This window comes from Cupressus sempervirens, chromosome 4 (genome assembly GCF_028749045.1).
Source record: "Cupressus sempervirens isolate cs-2001-9-10 chromosome 4, ASM2874904v1, whole genome shotgun sequence".
Classification (NCBI taxonomy): domain Eukaryota; kingdom Viridiplantae; phylum Streptophyta; class Pinopsida; order Cupressales; family Cupressaceae; genus Cupressus; species Cupressus sempervirens.
The window spans coordinates 135,443,751-135,469,245 of record NC_143121.1 but is presented as its reverse complement, the minus strand read 5'-3'; positions in this window follow the sequence as shown (position 1 = coordinate 135,469,245).

Below are 25,495 nucleotides of genomic sequence, written 5' to 3'. Positions count from 1 at the left end.
TCATATCCAGTTGATCAGAATAGCATAAGGAACAAGGAACACAATCAGATATCAGATCTCAAAGGATCAAGATTAGAGAGAGCAAATCAAGTGCCTGAATCCAAAAATTAGAGATTGCATACTATTAGGTTCATTGTTCTAATACTTTCTTGACATTGTATTAGAAGTTGGAAATCTTATTTTGATAGTTTAGCTTAACAGCTAGGTAGGAGAACATTTGGAGAAGGTGATTGAAAATCCTATGTATTAGGTGGGTTTAAAAACCTATTGTAAATCTTTTAATAGGGTGACACTTCATGTAAGTGTTTGTAAATCCTCTAATCAGGTCATTATTGATACAGTGTAAAGCTTTTAACAGGGCAGGCCTTTCACAAGGTAGACCATCAGAAGTGGTTGAACATTTATTGCTATAGTAATTGTTGTGGGTATCATCCCCACCCCAATTTTACCTTCTTATTCCTAGAGGGTTTTTGGGTTACCAAATCTGGTGTTATGTGTCATTGCATGTGTTTACTTTATGTTCATTTATATGTTTACATGCATGCAGTTTACTTTTTTAGTTATGTGATTTAAATTGTTAAAAATAAAGGTTAAAAGTGTGGTACTTTTGATTCACCCCCCCCCAGAAGTACTCTTCCAATTTTGAAAATTCCAACAATTGGTATCAAAGCTCTGGTTCTCACAAGGAATAGCCTAACAGCTTAGAGAAAAGGTCTGAAGATGGAAGTCTTCAAACTTGGGACGATCATAGACAATCAGGTGATTGATGTACAACTAGCTCTACACAAAGTAGAAGAAGCCAGAGAAGAATTGATAAAATCCTTAAAAAGAAGAAAGGAGATAGCCATAGTTGAAAATGATGTACACTATAAGGAGATTGATACCACACAAGTGTTTTCAAATGGAGATTCTAAGGAAGTCGATGCAGTAATAGCAGAACTAATGGAGAAAAATAGAGCACAAGCTAAAGAAATCAAATTGCTCAAGCTTGAACAAGAATCACAAGCCATAATGCTATGTGAAATAAATAAACTAAAGAAGAGAGTAGTTGAGGATAGAGCCATGCTTGAAGATGACAAGATAAATCTCACCAATAGGATGGAGGAGAAGACAGTTGAGTTTGAAAAGATTTCAAACATGCAACTAGACACTTTAAGTCTGATGATGAATGCTCATCGTGAGCTAAATATGAAGGACATTGAGATTTCCACTCTAAAGTTGCAAAATGAACAATTGCAAAATGAATTAAAAAGAGAGAAAGAGATAGTAGAAAGCTACAACAAACCCAATGAGGCTATCAAGTATTTTGAGCAATTATTGAAATCACCAAGGGCCAATAATGAAACTTCAGGACTTGGCTACACTTGCACTGAACAAGGAGAATCATCCAAGACTGCAGAAGAAAGGAATAACAAAGGTAAGAATACTAAACCTACTTGTCATTTCTATGGTAAAAAGGGACATACCTCTAATGTGTGCAGGAGCAAGAATAGTTATTAGCATGATAAGCCTACAAATGCAAGCTTTTGTCCATCAAGCACATGAATGCAGAAAAAAGACAGAAAAAAGATTATGAGGACACCAAGATTTGATGGTCACTGCTACAACTACAAAAAATATGGACATAGAGCATTTGAATGCAGATCAAAGCCTATGTGGACACCTAATCAACCTGCAAGAGGAACCAATCATGCACATCACTACAATTGGGATTACAATACCAAGTATAGCTATCACTATTGTCAAGAGTATGGACACATTCCTTAAAATTGCATAAGGACACATTTAGAGGAAGTTACAATAGATGGTTGAGCTAAACCACATGTTTCAGTTGCTTGAAAACTAGTCATATCAGCAGGAATTGCCCAAAAAAGCCAAAGGCACCCAAGACAGAAGTCAACAAAGGAAAAGAGAAGGTTGATGTTGAACAAATAAGAGGAAAAATGAATAAGACTTGGAGGAGGAAAGGTGAGTGCAACACATCTAATGGAGGGATCACTTCACCCAAGAGGACAAGTGATCACACTTCATCCATCTAAGCAAAAAAATAAAATTAGATGTATGGGACTGATATACAAAGTTAAAACATACATCAATTCCAAAGAACAAAGAAGTACTACAAATAAGAAATCTACATGAGAAAAGATGACAAGAAATTTTTTGAAGAAGTTGCTAAGCTACTCTTAGATGTCGAGTGAAGCTCCAATGAATGTCGAGTTTCCAATAGCTGTCGAGCTGATAGTTGAAGCTGAGTGAAGTGGAAATCTAGTGGAGGCTGAGTAAATTAAATACAATGGGAGCCGAGTCATACTGAATTCTTCAAGTGTCAAGTTTTACAACTGTAAGCATGAAGCATTTAATGCTAGGTCTTTGACAGGTATAAGGTTAAATTTCATTCATTTTACGCCATTCAAATGAAAAGAAAAGATGAGAAGAGTGAAGAGGTGATCAAGAAAATACCTTATAGTCATTTACATCAATTCCAACAACAATTCAAAACAAACTCATTGATTTAAAGGTATTTATCAAGTGCTGAGCTACATAGAGTTATAGTTTTTAATACACTTGAAACCCTAGTTTGGTCAAATGGTTTCTAGCTCAAGAAATCCTAAGGCAAAAGAGATTCATGAGATTCAATTAGTTAGCAATGAAGTTAAATAGCCCGAATTTAGGCCAATACCGTAGGTTGCCTATAAAAAATGACCCAGCTAGTGCATTATCTATCATTCCACCCAAAGTTGTGATGGTTCAAGATGTAAGAAAGTGCTACAATAGCAAGGTTGGTGCCATAGGTGATTTAGAAATCTTTAATGCCTATGATAAGTTGTGTGACAATGGGATACTGAAAGATGAGTTTCAAATTATTGAGAATAAGGGTCTAACCAAAACCCTAGTTTTCCTTATAGTGTTTAAGACTGAATGGATACGTATTTTTTTGAGCCAAATTCATGATGGATGTCTATGCCTAGAGATGGGACCAATCAAGATTACCAAGAGAATAGTTCATAGGGTTACTAGTCTCCCAACCCTAGATCGGCCAAAGACATTAAGAAGCGATAGGAAGAAAGTTATTGAGAAGAATACTGGAGCAAAATGGAATGATAGGGGAATGACTATTGATACTATGACTGAACCCCTACTTGACTTTGCTATGAGGATAATTTCACATAAATTCTATCAATCCAGCAGACAGAACAAGGTACCTTGCATAACTATTGAAGTGGCTTATAAATTGGTAAAGAAAGATCATACCTATGATTTGGCTGAACTCATGTTGCAACAAATAAATGAGAACCTAGGAGCTATAAGGAGATCAAAAGGTGCTTAATGCAAATTTGGCTCAATTCTCATGTGCAAATTCTTTTATGTGATGGAAGAATTCCCTTCAATTGCGAAGGTGAACTAGAATTCTAACAAGTCAGCAGTCACCCAAATTAATGAATTGATTGATCAAATGGGAGATAATTTTGAGGCACAAATGACAAGCTATTTTCAAGACTTTAAGAAGTCTATGAAGCAAAGGATGAGGATACCAATCTCATCAGTTGAGAAGCATGTCAATGACATGTGTTTCTTGGTTGATATTGATTTCACCTACATTCAAGTAGCAATACCAAGGGTAAGATGGCTAAGGCCATTAGGTTATGAGCTTGATATAGACAAAGCCCTAGCAATAATCATAATATTGCTAGCAGAAGAAATTGATAAGGCAACTCCTCACTTTGGTACTTATGATGTTGTTAAGTCCAAAGTAGAGGCTGAATTAAAAACTACTTTAGTTATCAAGAAGAAAGATAAAATGGTGAGAAAGATAAATAAGACATTTGGGCCAAACATTGAAGGTGAAGCATGTGAAGAAGAAGTAGAAGAAGTGGAATAAGATAGTGAAGAAGAAGGTGAGCAAGGGCAAGAGCTAGAAGAGCTGACACAAGGCCAAGGAGAAGAAAAAGAGGAAGGTTCTAAGGAAGAAGAAGTTGAGGAAGCACCTACACCTGCCAAGCAAAAGAAGAGGAAGGAAAAAATTCAACCTACAGCTCAGCCAAAACCCAAGAAGGTAACAAAACTAGCTCAAACCAAGCCAGCTCTAGCTAAGCCATCAGCAACAAGGGCCACAACAAGAGAATCAACTCAAAAGGCCAAAGAGGCAGTAAAAGAAAAGAAGAAAACTATTGCATAACTAGTTGAAGAGCCCAAGAAAAGGAGAAGATATGTGGCTCAACTAGATATAGATGATGAAAGGACAGAATCTGAGGACATAAGCCAATTTAAAGTGGTAAGCCATTATTTAAAATCTGAAATTGATAAGCATTGTAATAAGATAAAAAATGCAAATATAAATGATTTAAAGTCTCTAATTTTAATAAGCTCAGTAGGGAAGAGTAGAATAAAATAGAGGAATCAGTGTATGCCATGATGGCAGAGTTCAAAAACACACTTCTAGAGCTTGATAACATTATGCCAAAAGAACTATATGAGATAGTGGAGAATAAGTGGCATTATTGTTTAAAGATGGAAAGGGAGATCAGAGAGTCTACCCTAGCTCAAGTGAAGCCTGACATGAAAAAGGCTCAAATAACCAAGGAAAACAAGAAACATAGTGGGAATTTACACCCAAATACAAAGCCTTCTACATTCTTCAAAACAAAGTTGAAGATGTTGTAACCAAATCCACATAGATATGGAAAACCATTTACAAGATTACTGATGATAAAGTAGAAGAAACCAATAAGGTAGAAATGAGTGCCAAAAAAAGATAGAGGAAAAGAAGGAAAGAGAGCAGAAAGGAGAGGAAGAAGCAAAGGAAATAGAGAAGAAGGTAGAAGAAAAGAAAGAGGAGGAAAAGAAAAGTGAGGAAGAGAATAGGGAGAGAGAAGAGGAATCAACTAAGGGAGAGGAAACTATGGCAATAGCTAACCAGCAACAGAAAGAAGAGAAATGTGTGCAAGACACTCAATTACCACCTCCCAGCCCTCCTCACACAACCACTACACCTGCAAAGACAGTAACCATAAAAGATGTTACTGACAAGATAGCTTAGAACATCAATCCACTTACTATAGAGGATCTCTCAAAGATCCTTCACCAATCTACTTTACAAGCATAGTTGTGTACAACCCTTGTATTGGTAAGTGTAGATGAACTAAAAAGAGTAGTAGCACCAGCAAAAAGAGAAAAGGTGCAGCCAAAGGAACAACCTTTTACATACATTGCTACTAGACCTAAAGTTTTGATGCTACCACCACCACCTCCACCAAGTGCAACAAGTGATAATGATTAGATGCCAAGTGCAGAGGAGAGGAAATTAGATGAAATGGAAGATGTAGCTAAAGAAAAAGAGTAGGCCACAATTCAGACATTGGTAGAGCTACCAAAGACTAGCACTCCTACTAAGACCATTCAGAAGCAGAGCACTGATGCTATTCCCTTGCAATTTTCATCCCCAGACTCGAGTTCAACAAGAGTGGCTAGGGTACTTCATGATGGAGACCATAAATTAGATGAAGAGATTGTGATACCCTCCTATGATTCTAAAACTATCACAATAGCACAAATGACATAAATACAAAATGCATTGGATAGAAGGATGAGGCAAGAAATATTGAGGAAAGATTTTAAACATAAGGAAGCCCTTCACGATATAAAGGACATCTTCATGGATGCCTTCAGCTTACAATCACCAAATGAAGGAAAGCCAATAATTGAGAAACTATCAGACATAGTTGACCAAGTGACAAATGAGGACCAGGACACCAATGTTAAACTCATGGAATGGTCAAAAAGAAAGTTTCAAGGAAAGGTTAATGAAAATATATCAAGTGGCATTGCCCTTGAATGGGTAGAGTTGGCCAAGGCAATAGATAAGGCCAAAATTGTTCTTGAAAACATTTTTTCATTGTATAGGAAGTTGTGAGGATTTTCAAATTTCACACAAGAAACTAATCAAAGAATAATGAGCTTGGAAAGAAACTTGAAAATCTCTAGCATGCAATTACCTAGAGATCTAGCTCAGAGTGAGAAGCATTTTGCACAATCACTTCACACACAAAGGGAGTTAGTTGTACAAATGGTAGAGGAAGCAAACATTAAGGAAAAATTAATGTAGATCCAGTCCTCCATAACCCCTCATTTATAAGTCCTCCACTAGGAACAAGTTTATGCTGAGACAGTATTAAAGAAAGATCCAAATCTTTCTACCCTTGATGGACTTGTACACCTTGTTGCAAAGAATGCCATCCAGCACAAGTCACTTGACATAGCTTTGGAGAATTGGGATGTAGCTCTACAAACAATAATGGAGGTAAACAACAACTTTTTGGCTAAATATGGTATTACTCCTTAGAACCCTTTGACATTAGTGTCAAAAAAGGGGGAGATATATGTTTAAGGAAGATATCGTATTTTGATGAAGATATAATATAGGGGTAGAATGCTATAAATTTTTCTTACAATCTTTCATTCTGATATAGTAAAAAGGGGGGGATACAAAATTTTGGTAATCATATGTAAAATAGCTCTGATGCAAATGCATAAATTCCATAAGTAGATACAGAGGCATAGGTATAGAATGCAGGAATAGGGCAAAAGACAAACAACATCAGGCACATCCAACATAGATTTTTGGTTACAAGAATGACAAGGCACAAATCAACTTATGGGAGTTAAGGCATTTTGAACAAATTTTGAACACATCTTGCAATTTTGTGGATAAGATACTCATAAGGACAGATTAGCAATGTCTAGTTAAGTGTTTTTGACACTCATGTCAAAAGGGGGAGATTGTTAGTCCTTAGATAGTTTTGACATTTGAGTGTCAACACACTTAATCAATTTTTTTATTAAAGTCGAGTACACTATTTATGCCAAGCCACAGTGTGTGCTGAGCAAGTATTTCAACAGGTGCCGAGTGACTTCAGGTACTGAGCAGTATATAAGTGTCGAGTAATATATAGGTGTTGAGTCACAGTTGATGTTGAGCAAGCCAGAATGTAGTATATGCCAAGTGAGTTAGAATCATATATGTGCTAAGAAAGACAAGGTGTAGTTAGTGCCGAGCAATCCAGGGTAGTATGTGTCGAGCACCAGAAGTCCAATATGTGCTGAGTAACACAGAATCAACATATGAGTTTGTGCCCTCACAAAATTCAAATGTAAAATATTTTTGGAGCCGACATAGAGAGATTTTGAAAAAGAAAAAGGATAAGGAAGAATCATTTACATTCCCTATGTGATCTGCATGTAGCCAATTAGAAAAATGGAGGAGGCATGCAACCAATGAGAAAAATGCAAGGTATGAGCAAGAATTTGAGATTAAATATGGATCGTAGATCCATATCTAACCCTTTCTCTTCACAATATTTATAAGGAGGTCAAAAACCCATTGAAAGTGTGGTAGAGAATAGTGTATGGGGAGATTATAGAAAAATTTAGTGTGAAGAAGGAAAGACTTAGAGGAACAAAGTAGCAATTTCATATCCAATTGATCAGAATAGCATAAGGAACAAGGAACACAATCAGATATCAGATCTCAGAGGATCAAGATTAGAGAGAGCAGATCAAGTGCATGAATCTAGTAATTAGAGATTACATACTATCAGGTTCATTGTTCTAATACTTTCTTGACATTGTATTAGAAGTTGGAAGTCCTATTTTGATAGCTTAGCTTAACAGCTAGGTAGGAGTACCTTTGGAGAAGGTGATTGAAAGTCTTGTATTAGGTGGGTTTAACAGCCTATTGTAAATCCTTTAATAGAGTGACACTTCATGTAAGTGTTTGTAAATCCTCAAATTAGGTCACTATTGATACAATGTAAAGTCTTTAACAGGGAAAACCTTTCACAAGGCAGACCATCAGAAGTGGTTGAACATTTATTGCTGCAGTAATTTTTGGGGGTATCATCTCCACCCCAATTTTACCTTCTTATTCCTGGAGGGTTTTTGGGTTACCAAATCTGGTGTTATGTGTCATTGCATGTGTTTACTTTATGTTCATTTATATGTTTACATGCATGTATTTTACTTTTCAGTTATGTGATTTAAATTGTTAAAAATAAAGGTTAAAAGTGTGGTACTTTTGATTCACCCCCCTCCGCGCCCCCCCCGTGCTCTCAAAAGTACTCTTTCCATTTTGAACATTCCAACACCATCATTAGGATTTCTCTAATTGTTAAGAGGATAGATGAGATGAGCCTCAAAAACTTCTTTCAATGGGATGAAACCCTGCTCATTTTCATGGTTGTATGGGATATGGTTTGCTATGTCATTATGTGATATGTTACCATGGACAATAGAGTCAAGGTCTATTATTACTACCATTTTCCTATTCTTAACCTTTTTTGAAACAAGGATTGTTTTTCCTTCCCTTTTCTCCTATTAGATTCTATAGAAGATTAAGTTTGGAATATTAGGAAGAAATGGGAGGAAGGTAAAAATTACTTTGTTTATCATCAAGCCCTAATTTTACAAATACCTTCACCCTAAATCCCAATCCTGAGCCTTTCACCCCTAAAAATAATTGGTCAAAGTTCTTCCCTTGACCTCCCCCCCCCCCCCCCCCCCCCACCAAACCCAAGATTGATAAGAACCCCACTACCCTGTCTAGGAAAATCAACAAGGAAAAAAATAGAATCCTAGATTTTGAGAATACTAGTACCACCTCTAGCAAGGGAATCAATCAGGCGAGAGAAAGGATGAGAGATTAAAAAAACACTCACAACACCTAGTGGTATATGAACACCTAGGTAAGCCTAAATGTTAACCTAGGGTTCCTAGTTAGGTTTTTACTTGTAGTGGCCTTAGCCTAGCCACTAGTATAATAAACAGACTAATGAGTCCTATTGTATTTCTTTTCCATTAGGACATCTACATGGGTACTTAGGACCATGCAAGGTTACTTGATTGTCCAAAGTTGCTAGGTGAAATACAAATGTTGTCATTCATGGTAAAAGTGACATTTTTTCATTTGGAGGGCTATATTGAAAAAGGAAGAGATGGAATGGTGATTTGATATGCTAGATGAAATATGAAAACATGTTTCAAAGTTTTAGAAGGTTTTGACCAAGCCTAGTCCATATAGACAAAAGTTGTTAAGTTGCATGACAACTTTGCATTAACTGCAAAAAGTTCTCATGACAACTTTTATTTACAAAAGAGAAACTTTGATCAAATGGGTGTGTAAATATATATGAGAAATATGTTAGCAAGTAATACTAATCTATTCAAAAAAACAAAAGCATTAACTAGCATAAAAATCATAACATATGAGATAGACAAAGTGAAAACCCTCAAATGAGAATATGAGCCATGGAATGGCTCTCCCTATGAGGATGGTCACTTGATTTAGGGATGAGTCTATTATGTGGATTTGGGATGTGTGCTCAAGGTTCTCAAACTATGCTTCAATGGAGATGGATGAGTAATGGAAAATTGGTAGCTTTGTGAGCTCTCAATTTGGCATTATAAGGGTATGGTTAAGGGCTTTTATTTCTCAAACTAGCATTATAACTTTTAACTCAAAGGTTGTGATTAAAATGGCTTGGGAGGGGATTCAATTTATAGGCTAAGGGCTTGAGGGATGGAGGGCTAAGATGCAAGGAGAGATGAAAGCTTAAGGAGGGCTAGGATGCACTCAAAGGGGAGCACATGGATTGTACTTGTTTACAGCCAATCAGAGAGTGACACATGTCACAGGGTGAGTGGGTGGAGGAAAGGGAAAGGATGAGTCAACAAAGGAGGCTCAAGGCCTTAAATGGCCCTCATAAGTTCTTGTAAGAGCATTCATTGGGCTTGTAAGAGTCTTGATGGCCTTGTAAGAGCAATGAAGGCTTGGTGGTTGAAGGGAGTTGAGATTGTTGACTTTGCTTGGCTTAGGAAAGTCTTAAGCTTACTTAGGGAATGTGAGAAGGTTAGGGGGGGGATTAGAGATGGGTTTAGGATTAGATTAGGCTTGTTAGAGATATGCAAGTGGATGACATTCATGAGGGTGGGTGAGTTAGTGGCTAAGCTTGGTTAGTATGGGTGGATGGGGTGGATTAGGCTAAATGAAGGGTTAGGGATAGGTTAGGAGTTATTAGATTTGAGGTTTTTACTTATCAAATAGATTTATTTAATAAATGGGGATTTTGGAATTAGATAGAAGAATATGATTTAATTGATAAATCATAATTTATTTGATTTATCAATTAGGACTATAGATGATTTAATAGGATTAATCAGCTAGGGGATGGAAAAGGATTAATTAAATAGGAATTTAATTAATGATGGCTTCAGAGATAACTAAATAGGATTACCAAAGTGGTCTAATCAAATTTAGGTGTCTACATTTTTCCCCTCTTTGACATACTATTGAGACAACATTATTTCAAAGAAGTTCGAATGAAGATGACACGAGGAAGATGTTTTAGCAACAAGGTTGCCCCAGTCTCGAATAAGAAGAGGAGAGACTAGACTTAGATGATGCCCCCTCAAGAAGGCGACGAAGAGAGAAATGAGGCTCAATGGCTTCTTGAAAAGCACTAGAAATTGAGACAAGCAGAGACACTGATTGACAAAGAGAAGGGGCTGAATTAGCTCAAACTCTCACTATGAGAGAATGATAAAGGAGAATCAGATGCACAAGAGGAAGCAAGCTTAAGACTTTCCAGGATTGGGGGGAGGATGAAGGAGCAGAGCACTATAAAAAGGAATCTAGGATAGGGAGATGGATGATGGGATCATAAAGCTGATGCAACAAGATTTCAAAGAGTCAGATTGGCAGAAGATGGGTTTCAGAGATCCCTAGAACTAGGATTGTGGATCTTGAAAGATGAGGCTTGGTGGATTGATTAGATTGGTGGATCCCTAAGACTAGGATTGTGGATCCCTAAAGCTAAAAGTGAAGATTGATTCAAAGAGATACTGATGCAAAAGCTTGGGTAGGAGAGACATATGCTAGATATGGATGAGGGATAATGGAGATGAAGGAAATCCATTGAAGCTTATTGAGCGGGGGGATACTTCAAAGAGAAGTACCACCATGTAGTTGAGCACTAGATTTGCTATAAGATTGTTGGTTAATTTCCAAGGTTACCAAGAACATCAAAGCCATGTTACCAACCATCTAGAGGACTGACGAACTGACTCAAAAAAAACACACAAGGATTGCCCCAGCATCACACATGAAACCCAGAGGAAACAACATGGAACCGACACTGGGTAACCCACAAGTAGAAAAGAAAAACAAACAAGAGACTTGATCAAGACCTTATGCTTAGATTGCCCCATTCACAGTATACAATGATATGGAAGATCATGGCAACCTTGAGGAGGGAACAAAAATGATTGCTTGGAAAAGATACTTCAAGACCCAAAAGGGAAGATTCCAAATCAAAAGAAAGCAAAAATCCAAAAGAGAACCGTTTGCCAACGAGATGGGTAGGACGAGGTACTAATGGGCCAAGATACGACATGAGGAAAGCTATATCCTACAAGGATCTATCGGAGAGTACCTAAGCTATAACTAACCAAGGGTTGTTTGATGTGTGCAAGATGCTGATCAAGGATGAACTAACATGAATGCTAGATAGATACAATGGTACCAAGCTAAAGAGGATGTACAAGCTGACGGACCAAGATATGGTACAAATGTAAAAGTTCTTTTGGACAAGATTGGATATAAAAGCTATGATACAAGGTATGATACAAGCGTTGGATACAAGATTATTTACAAGCTGTATAGGAGCTTCGGATGATAAGATAGCGAGATGGCTCAAGTTGGTGCAAGATGCAAAAGCTAAGGATGAGGTGATAATAGAAGATATGGATTTGGCACGATGCATCCCATGATGATGATAGATGTGCGAGCAAGGATGGGGAAAATGCTAAGGTTGGTGGTAGCTGAGCTGATATATGGCACTAGAGTGAATGGCTAATGAGAGGATGACATTGGATTTGCATGAGGATAGCCTAGAGTGAGATACCAATGACAAGGGAAGAGTGGGAAAGATGGTGTTGAGTGAGGTTGAGGAGAAAATGGAGGAAGAGAAAGATAAGGACTAAAAGTAGAGTCAGAAGATGGAGGATGAGAAATTTAGGATAAGAAGCATATGGACTAAGAGGGGGTTGGGGGGATGAAGGATAAATATATGGGGATTTGGATAAAGGATGAATGGAGGAGGCTTTTTGAGTAGCATGAATGGATCCCAATTGAGATTTTTCTTTGAGATGCATTTCTTTTATGAGCATCTTGGGTATCCATATGACTTTTGACTTTTTCAGCTTGGGCCTTTGTGGCCTCTTGACTTTTTCTTTGATTTGGATCAAATGTTTCTTGTTTTGAACATGTATTTTAGAAGGGACATGTTGAAACTTGGATTTTTGTGCATTTTTAGATTTATGCTTTTTGATTTTGGCATCCAATATGATTCTATTAGCCATGGGATGGGAACAAGAGCATGGAGGAGATGGAGGGATAATGGATGGAGTGATAGGGTTTAAAGGTTGGAAGGAATTCAAGGGTGAGTGCCTTTGATGATCTAGCTGGTGGATTTGAGGGGATGGAATGATGGATTGGAACATAGGATATGGATGGATATAATTGCCCAAATTGGATGGAGGGAATGAAGGATATGGGTCCAAAATAGATGGAAATGGGGAAGGAGTAGGTCCCAAGATAGATGGAGGAGCTAAAGGATTCATACTAGGTAAATAAGGACCCAAAATGGATGGAAAGGATGTGATTTAGATAAGGGATATATGGACCCAAAATGGAGGGTTGGAGATAAGGAGTAGGATAAGGGCCTAAAATAGATGTAGAACAAGATGGATGAGATCTTTGGGGTGAATATGGAAGGACTTGGGACCATTCAGGAATAGCGGGGATACCAATATCTAGAGATACATTTTTATTTCTTTCTTCAATATGATGCTGATTTTTTGGAACACAAGATGTGAGTCCATTACTAGCTGAAGGGGTTGGAGCTTTGGATATGATAGTTAGTCCTTCCTCTATTGATCTATCATCATGGATTATGGGAGATGTATGATCATGAAGCAGAGGAGATGGAAGGATAGGATCTTGATTTGGGTGGGCTGAGGGAAAGGGATCTTGAGATGGAGTAGGTAAGATGGTAGGATTTAGATATGGAGGGGATGGTAAAAGTGGATCATGTAGGGGAATAAGTGGGATGGAGGGATCTTCTATTTTGTCAGAGGATATTTCAACATGCTTTTGGACAAGATCTTGACAAGAATGGATGGGAGTGGATGGTATGATAGGAGAAGTGTGGATTCTTTCTTTAAGTGAGGTATATGGATGGGTAGGAGTTTCTTCAATGGGGATGAGCTGATGGGGGAGGGATGCATGAGGTTCATTATATGAGATTTGGATAATGCTTGGAGGAGGAGATGTGGATGGGATTTGGAGGGATTCGATGGGTGGTGGGATTTTGATGCTTGCGGGAAGTGGAAGGATTTTAAGCAATTTGATGGATGGTATGGGAATGATAGCTATGGGAGATGGAGGTGATATTATAGATGGGGAAGCTTCATCACTGACTACTTCACATGGTTGGATTAGATGACATGGCTTATTGACTATTGGAGATGGGTTTTCTTGTATTTCCTCAAAGAGATTCCTTGGAGACTCGTGTGTATGAGGTGGAGGTGGTGGATTGACAGGGATAGCTGGTGTGATGGGGGTGGAAGATTGGGAGCTTGGTTGATTGGGTGATGGAGGAGAAACTGGGATATGAGATGGCATGACTAGATAGTTTGGAATAATGCATGGATTCTGGGGGATGGTTGGCAGAAGGCCTCTAAGACTCTCAAGATACCCATCATAGTCAACAAGATTTTCATCATCATTGGAATAGGATGTAGCAGGAGAAAGGACAATATGACCAAACACATCATGATAGGTTTGGGATTTCATGTTTTGATGATGAGTTGGATGGGGATGGGGTCTTGCATATGGATGAACACAGAAGCTCATGGTTGGATTTGGATTAAGTGCAGATTTGGATTGGCTAGAGATTTTTGGCTTTCCTGTGGATGGAAGACTTCAAGGGTATGCTGTCAAAAAGTAAGAGTTTTGCTTTCCTATGCGCTGGATTTGATGGTGGCTATGTCAACTTGAGAATAGACTAATGATCCTATGGGCATGACATGAGATTGACCACTTTTGGATCCCAACCTTTAGCTCAAGGTGATGAGGGATAACAAGTGACAAGGCTAGATTACCCTAGACAAAGCTCTATGAAAGGGATAACCTCGGTGAGGCTGGTGGTTTTGCAAGATGGTAGGAATGGAAAACTCTTGGCAAGGTGACAACAATTTTGAAGGCTTCAATGATTTTGGATTGGGTTGCTAGCTGGCTGGGGGGATGATTTGGATGGACTTTGGATTTGGGATTGTTCTAAAGAAAAGAACTAGATAGATTCAGTTGCGGCGAGGGAGCTTGGATGACTTTTTGATGAGGCAGTGACTACGCTAAGTATGCCTTGAGCTGGGAGATTTTTGCTTTTTTGGGATTTTGACCAAAGTTGGTAAACATTCATTCAAAAGCTATGAACAAACAAGCAGAAAAAATTTTGGTGCAAGCACGTCAAACATAGCAACATCCTAGGAAGCTTTCTGCAAGGATGAAATTTGGTTTAGCTAGGGAGTCCTCGATATATGCAAGGTATGTGAGGCCCATATCTGTAGATGAAAACAAAAAGATGTCACACAACTGAGAGGAGCGGTAACCCACTTCTCCTCTTTCACTTCTCAAGGGTATAAAGTTCCTTGAGGCTTAGCCCGAGTGACAAAATCTTGATTCCAAGAGAGGTGTCTTTGGATTCACCTCCCAATTTTTATACTTCACCAGAACGCTAGAGTTGAGGTCGTCCCAAGGGGTGATGAAATTCCCAAGAAGGCCTCCTAAAAAGAGAAACAAGGTTTTGGATCCTAATCTTTTGCACCCAAGATAGCCTCGAAAGACGACAAGGGGAGAGAAGACTTGGATGACCTTGGGCTAAAAAACACGCTTGTTATTTTACCAATTGACTCTTATGTGTGTTGATCTAGACTTTGCAAGAACTCATGTTTAAGAGACAATGTTCAATTCCAACTTGAAGCGCTAACAAAAGTAAAATCGATCGAAGAATGCGAACAAGAAGAAGAGTTAGGGTCAACAAGAAAATAAACTCGCGCGCCCAGAGGCCCTCCACGTCAAGTATCGATTGATTTTTCTTTAAGGCATTCAAGATTGAGTTTGTTTGTTTTAAGCCCAAAACAAAAGTGTGTGAAATTCAATTATCAAGTGCATGCCCGGAGGCCCTCCATGTCAAGATTTGTTCAATTATTATGCCCAAATAAAGTGTTGGCGAGACTAATGCTCATTCAAGAGATTTTGTAACTTAGAAAAACCACTAAAAACCCAAGTGAGTGGAGTTTGATTTGCGTGGAGCACTTAACACCCTCTTAGGTAGACCCATCCCCATAGATGGCACTGAGATTGCAACCAATGGTTAAATTGATGGGTGATTAAAGAGGGTGAGTCCAATGACAAACTCACTCAAAGCATTTTTATTTGTTTTTATAACTTAGAAGATTACAAAAATGTGGATTTAGATTCTTTTTATGCCAAAAAATTGAAATGTGAGATATGCAATGGTTAATTGATCTTTTGCATTCAAAATTGAGTTTGTTTTTTTTAAGCATGCATTCTAAGAAAGATTGATTTAAGCGACATACATTCAAAGACAAGTGTTTAAACATTCAAGTTCATTTTAGCAACATGCATTCAAAGACAAGTGTTTAAACATTCAAGTTTATTTTTCAAGAGCATTAAACCATGCAAGAAGAACCTGCAAGAAACATGGTTAGTGCTTTCATATATGCTCCAACCTGCAAAGCTACAAAAGCCAATTTGATTAGTCACCCAAAAATCTCAAAAATTGAAGCTTAACTATGGAGAAAATAAAATCAACTTTTTTTGTTCTTTTTCCTAGGCATAAAAATGCTTTAAAAAGCCTCTACTCTATGGAACCACCAATATTTTAAATAAAAAGTGCAGGAACTAAGATGCTAAAACAAAAATGCAACAATAACAGGAAAAGAGGACAGTTCATCAGGTGGAGATGCCAAACTACGGAGATGTTGAAATGCAGAGACACCAATCTATGGAGATGACAAAGAAAGAGGCAAAGACGACAATTTAGTTTGGCGGCGGAGTTAACTGGAAAATAGATGGAGATGCCGATTTGCAAAGACGACAGTTGAGGTTGGCAGTAGTGGAGACGACAGAAGACTAGAGGCAGCGGCAGAGACAACAAAGTATCTGGCGGAGGCACTGATCTATGGAGATGATAGATAAGATTGCGAAGATGACAGTTTTGGTGGTGGCACCGACAATAGGAGACCAGATAGAGATGCTGAACTGTAGAGATGATAGTTTGGTTGTGGAGATGACAGAGTATTTGGCACAGACGATAGTTTGTAGGTGTAGACACCAATCTGTGGAGATGACACTATGAGAAAACAACTGAAATGCACAAGTTTTTCAAGAAATTTTTGATTTTTTTTATTATTTTCGAGTTTTAGAGGGTATGTTTTTCTCCCAAGTGTGTCCTTTAACCTGCAAAAAGAAGCAAAAAAACCCTACAACCCACTCAAAAAACAAAAAATGTTAGATGGTTAGTTTATAAGAACAAAACATAGGGTAAAATGGATAAATGAATGACCCATAGTGGGGTCCCACCAGACGTGCCAAAATGTATATGAGAAATAAGTAATACTAATCTATTCAAAAAAACAAAAGCATTAACTAGCATAAAAATCATAACGTATGAGATAGATAAAGTGAAAACCCTCAAATGAGAATATGAGCCATGGAATGGCTCTCTCGATGAGGATGGTCACTTGATTTAGGGATGAGTCTATTATGTGGATTTGGGATGTGTGCTCAAGGTTCTCAAACTATGCTTCAATGGAGATGGATGAGTAATGGAAAATTGGTAGCTTTGTGAGCTCTCAATTTGGCATTATAAGGGTATGGTTAAGGGCTTTTGTTTCTCAAACTAGCATTATAACTTTAGCTCAAAGGTTGTGATTAAAATGGCTTGGGAGGGGATTCAATTTATAGGCTAAGGGCTTGAGGGATGGAGGGCTAAGATGCAAGGAGAGATGAAAGCTTAAGGAGGGCTAGGATGCACTCAAAGGGGAGCACATGGATTGTACTTGTTTACAGCCAATCAGAGAGTGACACATGTCACAAGGTGAGTGGGTGGAGGAAAGGGCAAGGATGAGTCAAAAAAGGAGGCTCAAGGCCTTAAATGGCCCTCATAAGTGCTTGTAAGAGTATTCATTGGGCTTGTAAGAGTCTTGATGGCCTTGTAAGAGCAATGAAGGCTTGGTGGTTGGAGGGAGTTGAGATTGTTGACTTTGCTTTGGCTTAGGAAAGTCTTAAGCTTACTTAGGGAATGTGAGAAGGTTAGGATGGGGGATTAGAGATGGGTTTAGGATTAGATTAGGCTTGTTAGAGATATGCAAGTGGATGGCATTCATTAGGGTGGGTGAGTTAGTGGCTAAGCTTGGTTAGTATGGGTGGATGGGGTGGATTAGGCTAAATGAAGGGTTAGGGATATGTTAGGGGTTATTAGATTTGAGGGTTTTATTTATCAAATAGATTTATTTAATAAATAAAGATTTTGGAATTAGATAAAAGAATAGGATTTAATTGATAAATGATAAGTTATTTGATTTATCAATTAGGACTATAGATGATTTAATAGGATTAATCAGCTAGGGGATGACAAAGGATTAATTAAATAAGAATTTAATTAATGATGCCTTCAAAGATAACTAAATAGGATTACCAAAGCGGTGTAATCAAATTTAGGTGTCTGTAGTAACTACCTAAAAGAGGTTGGAGAAGGTTCAACAGTTCTATTTAAGGCCTCCCTTGACCTATAACAAGGGTTGGATGGAATTGTGAATGATTTTTTGGTAATGAGTAGGCACATCTTGGTATTATTTTGATCATAGTACGACATTTTTGCTTCTTCAGGGTGATCAATGGATTGGTTTCTATATTGTACCTTGTTCATGTGTTGTTAGGTGTTAGTACTTAGTTCTATGTGTGATTAGGGAGGTTGTTAAATCTGTTTCATTTCCTTTTTGTAAATATTTTCATTTTTTCTTAGTTGTCATCCTAAACTCGACAGTTTGCGAAAATGGAGCCTTAACTCACCTTTCCACCATGGAAATGGTATGGTAGTCTCTTGGAATTTGTGATAATAATCCTTGTACTATATGCATGCAAGTGTTTTGGCCTTGGAAAGCAACTTTGGCCAAGTTTCTGTGATGCCCTAGGCAAGACAAGCAAGCACAATTAGGGATCACAGAGATTGCAAGAATAAATTAGGGGATTGAGTGCAATGAATGCTTTAGTCCAAATGGATAGAGACAAGGAAATGAGAGTGGAGAAGACCTATTGGTGACATGTTTTAATGGGGATTTAAAGAAACCCTTGTGGATTCTCTTAGAGAATTAGCAAACACTTGATTTTAGGCTTAAAATCAACATCCCATTGTACAGACAGGTTGGGGAAGTGAAACTAGGTGCATCCTAAAGGTCTTCCAAAAGGGTGTCTGGATATAAAGTTATTTTTCCACCTCATTAAGCCTTTTTCTAAGTTAAGTGTGAAATGGTGAGTTTGGAGGCCTAATTCCTTGTAGCCCTTTTAGGCCTAAATTAGAGAAACTTCTTGAAATTGATATAGGTTTGAATGGATTTTTGGTGGATACAAATTTGAATGGCCTTAAAATCCTAGGGACAATCTTCTCTCTCTATGCTAAGTAGATTGTGACCATGTGTGGGTGTTTGGTGTAGATGAGCCATTGAAGAATCTAATGAGTGTTGATGAGATGAAGTCAAGTTTTACATTTGTGTGGAAAAGTTGAAAGATGAAGGGATTGGGATAGTTATCCATTGTAATTTGGGTTATTGCAAGAACCCTAAAATAATAAAGGAGAGGCCTAGAGAAGATCCTAGGAGAAGTTAGGGTTAGGAACAAGACTTGACCATACATCAGAGTGGTATCAAAGTCCCAAAAGATTTGGGATTGTGGATATATGCTTTAGATTGTAGAAGAGTCAGTAGGTGAAATGAACATGGTGACTAATGCAGAGTTAGCAAAGGTTATGGTGGAAGAAAAGAATAGGAAGAAGGGGGACTCAAGTTTCAAAGGTAGAGGCAGAGGAAGAGATCAAAGAGGGCATGGAGGTGGATACCAAGGAAAACATAACAATCAAAGAAATTGAGGTGAGTCTAAGCTAGTAGAGAATGGTAGTGAAACTAATCCAAGGGGAGGTTATTCAAGAGGAAGAGGAAATCAAGGAGGCTCAAATAGAGGTAGATGTATAGGTAGGTGCAACTCATATTTTGAAAGAATGATGTGTTACACTTGTAGTGAATTGGGCCACCATGCCTATAGATGTCTTGAAAAGCCTACTTCTTTCAGCAGTGATAAGAGGGTTTCCTATGCTCAAGAGGACACCATGAGTTCTAAGGTATCTAAGGTTGATTATATTGAGTCAAAGAGAAGAGAGAAATTAATGTTCAAAAGAGTGTTGATTAGATAGTCAACCAAGGATGAACCCAAGCATAGAAGAGCCTTGTTTTGAATTAGGTGCAAGATTTTGGGCAAGGTGTACAAGGTGATTGTGGATTCAGGCTCCACATACAACATCACATCAGAGGAAGAAGTTTAGAAGCTCAAGTTAAAAATTATACCACATGCTAACCTATAAAAGGTGACATGGTTGAACAAAGGGCAAAGTGTCTTGGTGAATGAGAAAACTTGGGATGAGTTTTCTATTGTAGGCTATAAGGACAAATTTATTTGTGACATATTTCCTATGGATGCAAGCCATCTACTATTGAGAAGGCCTTGGAAATATGATAGAGTTTTTTTGTATGATGGGATGGAAAATTCTATTTCTTTCAAGAAAGATGGAAGAAATTTCAAGATCCAATCCTCATTGGAGGATGATGAATCAAAGTCCAAGACTCCTGGTGTGTTGTTAAGTAGTGGAAAAGAGTTCATTAATTCTCTTAGGAATGAATACAATAAAGGATATGCTATTCTTATCAAGCCTAAGGATGAAGAGAAGACTAAATAGGAGCCCTTATCCACTAAGATTCAATAGATGCTTGTGAAGTATAAGGACATAGTGAGTGATGGGACACCTACAACCTTACCTCCTAGGAGAGTGATAAATCATCAGATTGACTTTGTGCCTTGTGATTCATTTACAAATAAGGAGCCCTATAAACCTACCTCATATTAGAATAGAAAGGTAGCTAGGCAAGTGCAAGAACTCCTAGATCAAGGTATGATAAAGAAGACCATCAGTCCTTATGCAGTGCTGGTGGTTTTGGCATCCAAGAAATTGGGAAAATGGAGGCTTTGTAAAGACTCAAGGGTCATCAACAAGATAACTATAAGGTATAGATTTCCCATACCTAGAATTAAATACTTGATGGATTGTCTTGGAGAAGATCAATATTTCACAAAGTTGGACCTCAAAAGTGGTTACCATTAGATTAGGATAAAGGAAGGCAATGAGTGGAGGGAATCTTTTAAAACCACAGATTGATTTTATGAGTGGCTTGTGATGCCATTTGGGCTCTCAAATGCTCCTAGCACATTCATGAGACTCATGAATGGAGTATTGAAGGATTACATGGAAGGTTTTTAGTGGTGTATCTTAATGATATACTCATCTTTAGTAAGACAAGAGAAGAACACCTAGAGCATGTGGAGATGGTGCTAAGGAAGTTGTATGAGGAGAAGTTGGCAATCAATTTGGAAAAGTGTGAATTTATGAGCAAGAGATTGTATACCTAGGATTTTTGGTATCTAAAGGGTCACTCAAGATGGACCAAGACAAGGTTGCAGCTATCCCCAAGTGGCCACCACCTACTACAGACATAGAGGTAAGAAGTTTCTAAGGTCTAAACCTCATTTTTATAGGAAATTCATTAGAAATTTTAGTGGAATTTGTGCACCATTTCTAGATACCATTAAGGGTGGAGTGAAGACCAAGTTTAGGTGGACTTCTAAAGTAGGGAATGCATTTGAAAAGTTGAAACAACAAGTAGCCATACAACCTATCCTTAAACTACCTAGTTTTCATAAATTGTTTACCCTATAATGTGATGCAAGATGGATGGAAGTAGGGGGTGTGTTGAGTCAGGAAGGTAGGCTAGTAGCCTTCTTCAGTGAGAAACTAAATTAAGCCAAGAAGAAGTACTCTTCTTATGACTTGGAGTTGTATGCCTTGGTTCAATGTCTTAGGAAATGGAGACATTACCTTCTACCCAAGGACTTTTTGGGGTTTACTGACAACCAAGGCCTTAGCTACATCAATACCCAAGAAAAATTAAGAAATAGACATTTGAAGTGGATGGAATATCTTCAAGAATTCACATTCACAATCAAGCACAAGAAGGAGAAGATGAATAAGATTGCAGATGCACTAAGAGGGAGGATGTTGACCATTCAAGAAGTTCAACTCCATAGTATTGGTATAGAGAGTTTCAAGGACCTTTACAAGGATGATGAAGACTTTTTTGAAGCCAACAAAGTATGCTCTGAGTTTCAAAATTATTTTCAAAGTTTTTATGTTGATTATACATTGTAGAGTGAATTGTTGTTCAAAGGGAATAAATTGTGTGTTCCTAAGGGTTCTATGAGGGAGAAAGATATCTAATACAATCATAATGGAAGCCTAAGTGGAAATTTTTCCACAAACAAGAATCTAGAGTTAGTTCAACGGTTCTACTATTGGCCAAAATTATCAAGAGCCATGACAAGATATGTTGAACAGTTTGTAGTGTGCATGAAGGAAGAATAAGGAGCTGGTAATGTAGGTTTATACCAACCTTTATTAGTCCCTAATAGGCCATGGGATTGTGTTAGCATGGACTCTATTGTAGGTTTACAAAAGACAAAATAGGTTTGTGATAGCATCTATGTTGTGGTGTACAAATTCAGCAAGATGGACCACTTCATACCTTTTAAGCCTACCCATGATGCTAGCCATATAAAACATCTATTTTTTAAGGATATTGTAAGGATTCATAGACTACCCCTAAGCATTGTGTCAGATAGGGATGCCAAGTTTATGAGTCATTTTTTGAAAACCTTGTGGAGTAGGTTGGAAACTAACCTATCTTTTGGATCAACTTACCATCCTCAGACTTATGATCAAATTGAGGAGGTCAATAGGATATTGGGAAACTTGTTCAGACGTATAACTAAGGAATATGGTCAAAAACATGGGATGTGATTATTCCTCAAGAAGAATACACATATAATGATAGTGTGAATAGGAAAACAGGTAGAAGCTCATTTGAGATTATTGATGGGATGCATCCAAGGGGTGTGTGTGAACTTAGAGATCTTGGAGCTATGGAATACAAGAGTGGTGAGGCTAAAGATTTCACTCAAAAAATGAAGGAGATTCAAGATGCTACGCCCTTAATATTATTATATATAGGGTTATGAATAGTCAACTTGTGGCTATCTTAATCCTTAATTAAGTCATGTTATCATTATTATATTATAATTTAGGTAGGTAGGTAAACGTAGGTGTTATGAAGGGTGTGTCTATTCAAACTAAGCATAAATAGCTATATATAGGAGGTTGTGTGTTTGATTTCATCATCAGATTGGGAAGTGTGTTCTCATTGGAGATATTTGAAGGTTTCCCCCTCAAAGTGGCCTATAACTCTCAGCTATTATAAGGTCTTCAGACAATATTGCATATTATTTCTTCTATTGTGCAAGTTATTTCATTACAAGTGGTATTAGAGCATGATCTTTATTGGGATTAAGTTATGGTTGTCATTAGTGACAACACTTATTCATAATTCTGTATGGTTATCGAGTTCATCACTCAGTCTCTAGTTTTTACCGAGCATTCAGTGGTTGCCAAGTAAGTTCAACAGTTCAATAGTTATCAATGAGCAGTTAGTGGTTATCAAACTTCTCATTATTTGCTGAGTTATCAGTTGTTGTGATGTGAAGTCAGTATCTACTGAGTGATGGGATGAGCAATGTTTACCTAGTGCAAGCAAGGTAAACATAGTGTTCAATTTTTATTGAGTTACACTATATCTACTAAGTCTCCAATATTCACATAGTTCAAAGCTATGTTGAGTGCCTAGTATGGACTAAGCCTCTACTTCTACTGAATGCATAACAATGCCAAGTAATGTAGTGGATGCTGAGTATCAGAAGGTCACCAAGTTAGCTATTCAGAAACCAAGTTTCTACATTTGGGCTGACTTAGTAATATTTTTGTTCACTTATGTTTTGGCTGACCTTGTAAATATGAGAATTGGGATGGTATATATGTAATGTATTATATCATTCTTCAATGTGATGAGAAGTAATATTTTGAGAAGAGTGAATCCAAATCAGTAGTAGAGTAGACTATTCAGCAAGGTCTATAATGAGCAGTCAAGTTACATCTATTACAAGAGGTGATCAGCATTTCAAGGATCTAATCAACAATCAAGTTGTAAGTTAGATCTATTTTTTCATCCTAATAGGTGAATCAGATTTGAATCCTTTAATAGGGTAGACTTAATAGTCTTTTCTCTAAATCTCTTAATAGAGTGCATACTTCATTGTATATTTGTAAAACCTCTAACAATGTGGACCTAGCAGTCCTAATTGCTCCTAACAGGGAAGATCATCAAAAGTGATCATTGTAAGCCTTAACAAGCCAACTTTATACTACAGTATTGAAGTTTTGTGGGTATCATTCCCACCCCAATTTTACTTTCTATTTGGAAGGTTTTTGGGTCACCAAATATTGTGTTCCTGTGCTATGAATGTTTATCTTTCAGTTTCTGATGCATGCAGTAGATTAGATGAATTAATGGTGAATGGATTATGTTGATTAAGTGTTGAATCTATTAAAAAAAATTAGTATATTGATTCACTACTCCCCTCTCAGTAACCTAGCTAGTCTTGATTATTTCCAACAATTGGTATCAGAGCTTTGTGGCTCTTAGGATAAAGCTTGACAACTTGAGAAAAGATCAAGGACAATGGAGATACTCAAACTTGACAAAGCTATTGATAATGAGAAGCTAGATCTAGAGATGGCCATAGCTAAAATCAAAGAAGCAAAAGAGCATCTTTTCCAATCCCTAAAAAGAAGGAAGGAACTTGCAAAATAGATGAATGGCCACTAGTATGTTGAAGAAAAGATTGAGGACTTTTTCCGTTCAAGAAGTTTAGATGAAGCAAATGAGGCAATCAAAGAAATCCTAAAAAAGAATGGCTCCCTACAAGAAGAGGTAAGAAAATTGATAAAAGAACAAGAAATTTAGTCAATTAGAATGTGTGAAATCCTAGAATGAAGGAATAAGGAAAGTGAAGACTTGGAGGCAAGGAACAATGAAACTCAAAATCAATCTTTTCAGCAAGAAAATCTTATCAATCAGCTCTCCAATGAAAATGAAGAAATCATGAGTTTGACATCTGAAAATGAAAGGTTAAGAAATGACTTAAGCACTGAAAGACAAATCAATGAATGATTGAAAGTTGATCTAAATTTTGAGAAGAAACTCAATGAAAGAATAATGAAATTCCAAGTAGACATGGATCAACTAAATCAGAAAAGTGAGTAGAATCTTTATAAGAAAAAGGGTAAAGCAGGACTTGGATACAAAGAAGAAGGTGAATCCTCCAAACAAGGTGCTCAAAGGAAAAAAAAAACCTACTTGCAGTCACTATGGTAAGTTAGGTCATACATCAAACAAATGTTGGAGCAATGGAAAGGCAAAATTCAATGGAAAATGTTACAATTGCAGTTAGCATGGTCATAAAGCTAATGAATGCAAGGAGAAACCAAAGTTTGAAGGTAAATGTCACAAATGCAAAAAAAAAGGTCACAAGGCATCTGAATGTAGATCTAAACCATTCAATCTAGCTGAACAACTTGTAAAGGAAATATTTGGTTGGGACTACAATACTTGGTGTAGATGTCATTATTGTGGAGAATATGGACACATTGGCATAAACTATGCAAGGCATCACTTGAGAAAGAAGGATACAACAATAAGATGTTATACATGTACTGAACTTGGTCATATAGCTAAGAATTGCATGAATATAGGTAGAGTTGAAGATAAAAAGAAAGCCAAAGATGATAACATTAGGAAGCAGATGAGACAATAGTGGATTCCCAAATCTATCAAGCAAGTCAGTTCAAATGATGGTCATGTCACTCAAGAAGTGGGTGACTCCACCATTTCCAATTAGGTTCTTAAGGAAGAATTGGAACTGTATCTTCAAGCCACATCTTAAGCAGTTTGAATGAATGAAAGGAAAGATCCAAATCTATATTGCAGATACAAAGGGATCATAGGAAGTTTAACATCAGTATTAACTGAGTGAGGCTAGATCATACCAAGCGAGGTTGGGAGTAAGGAGTTTTGTTTGGTTGCTGAGTTA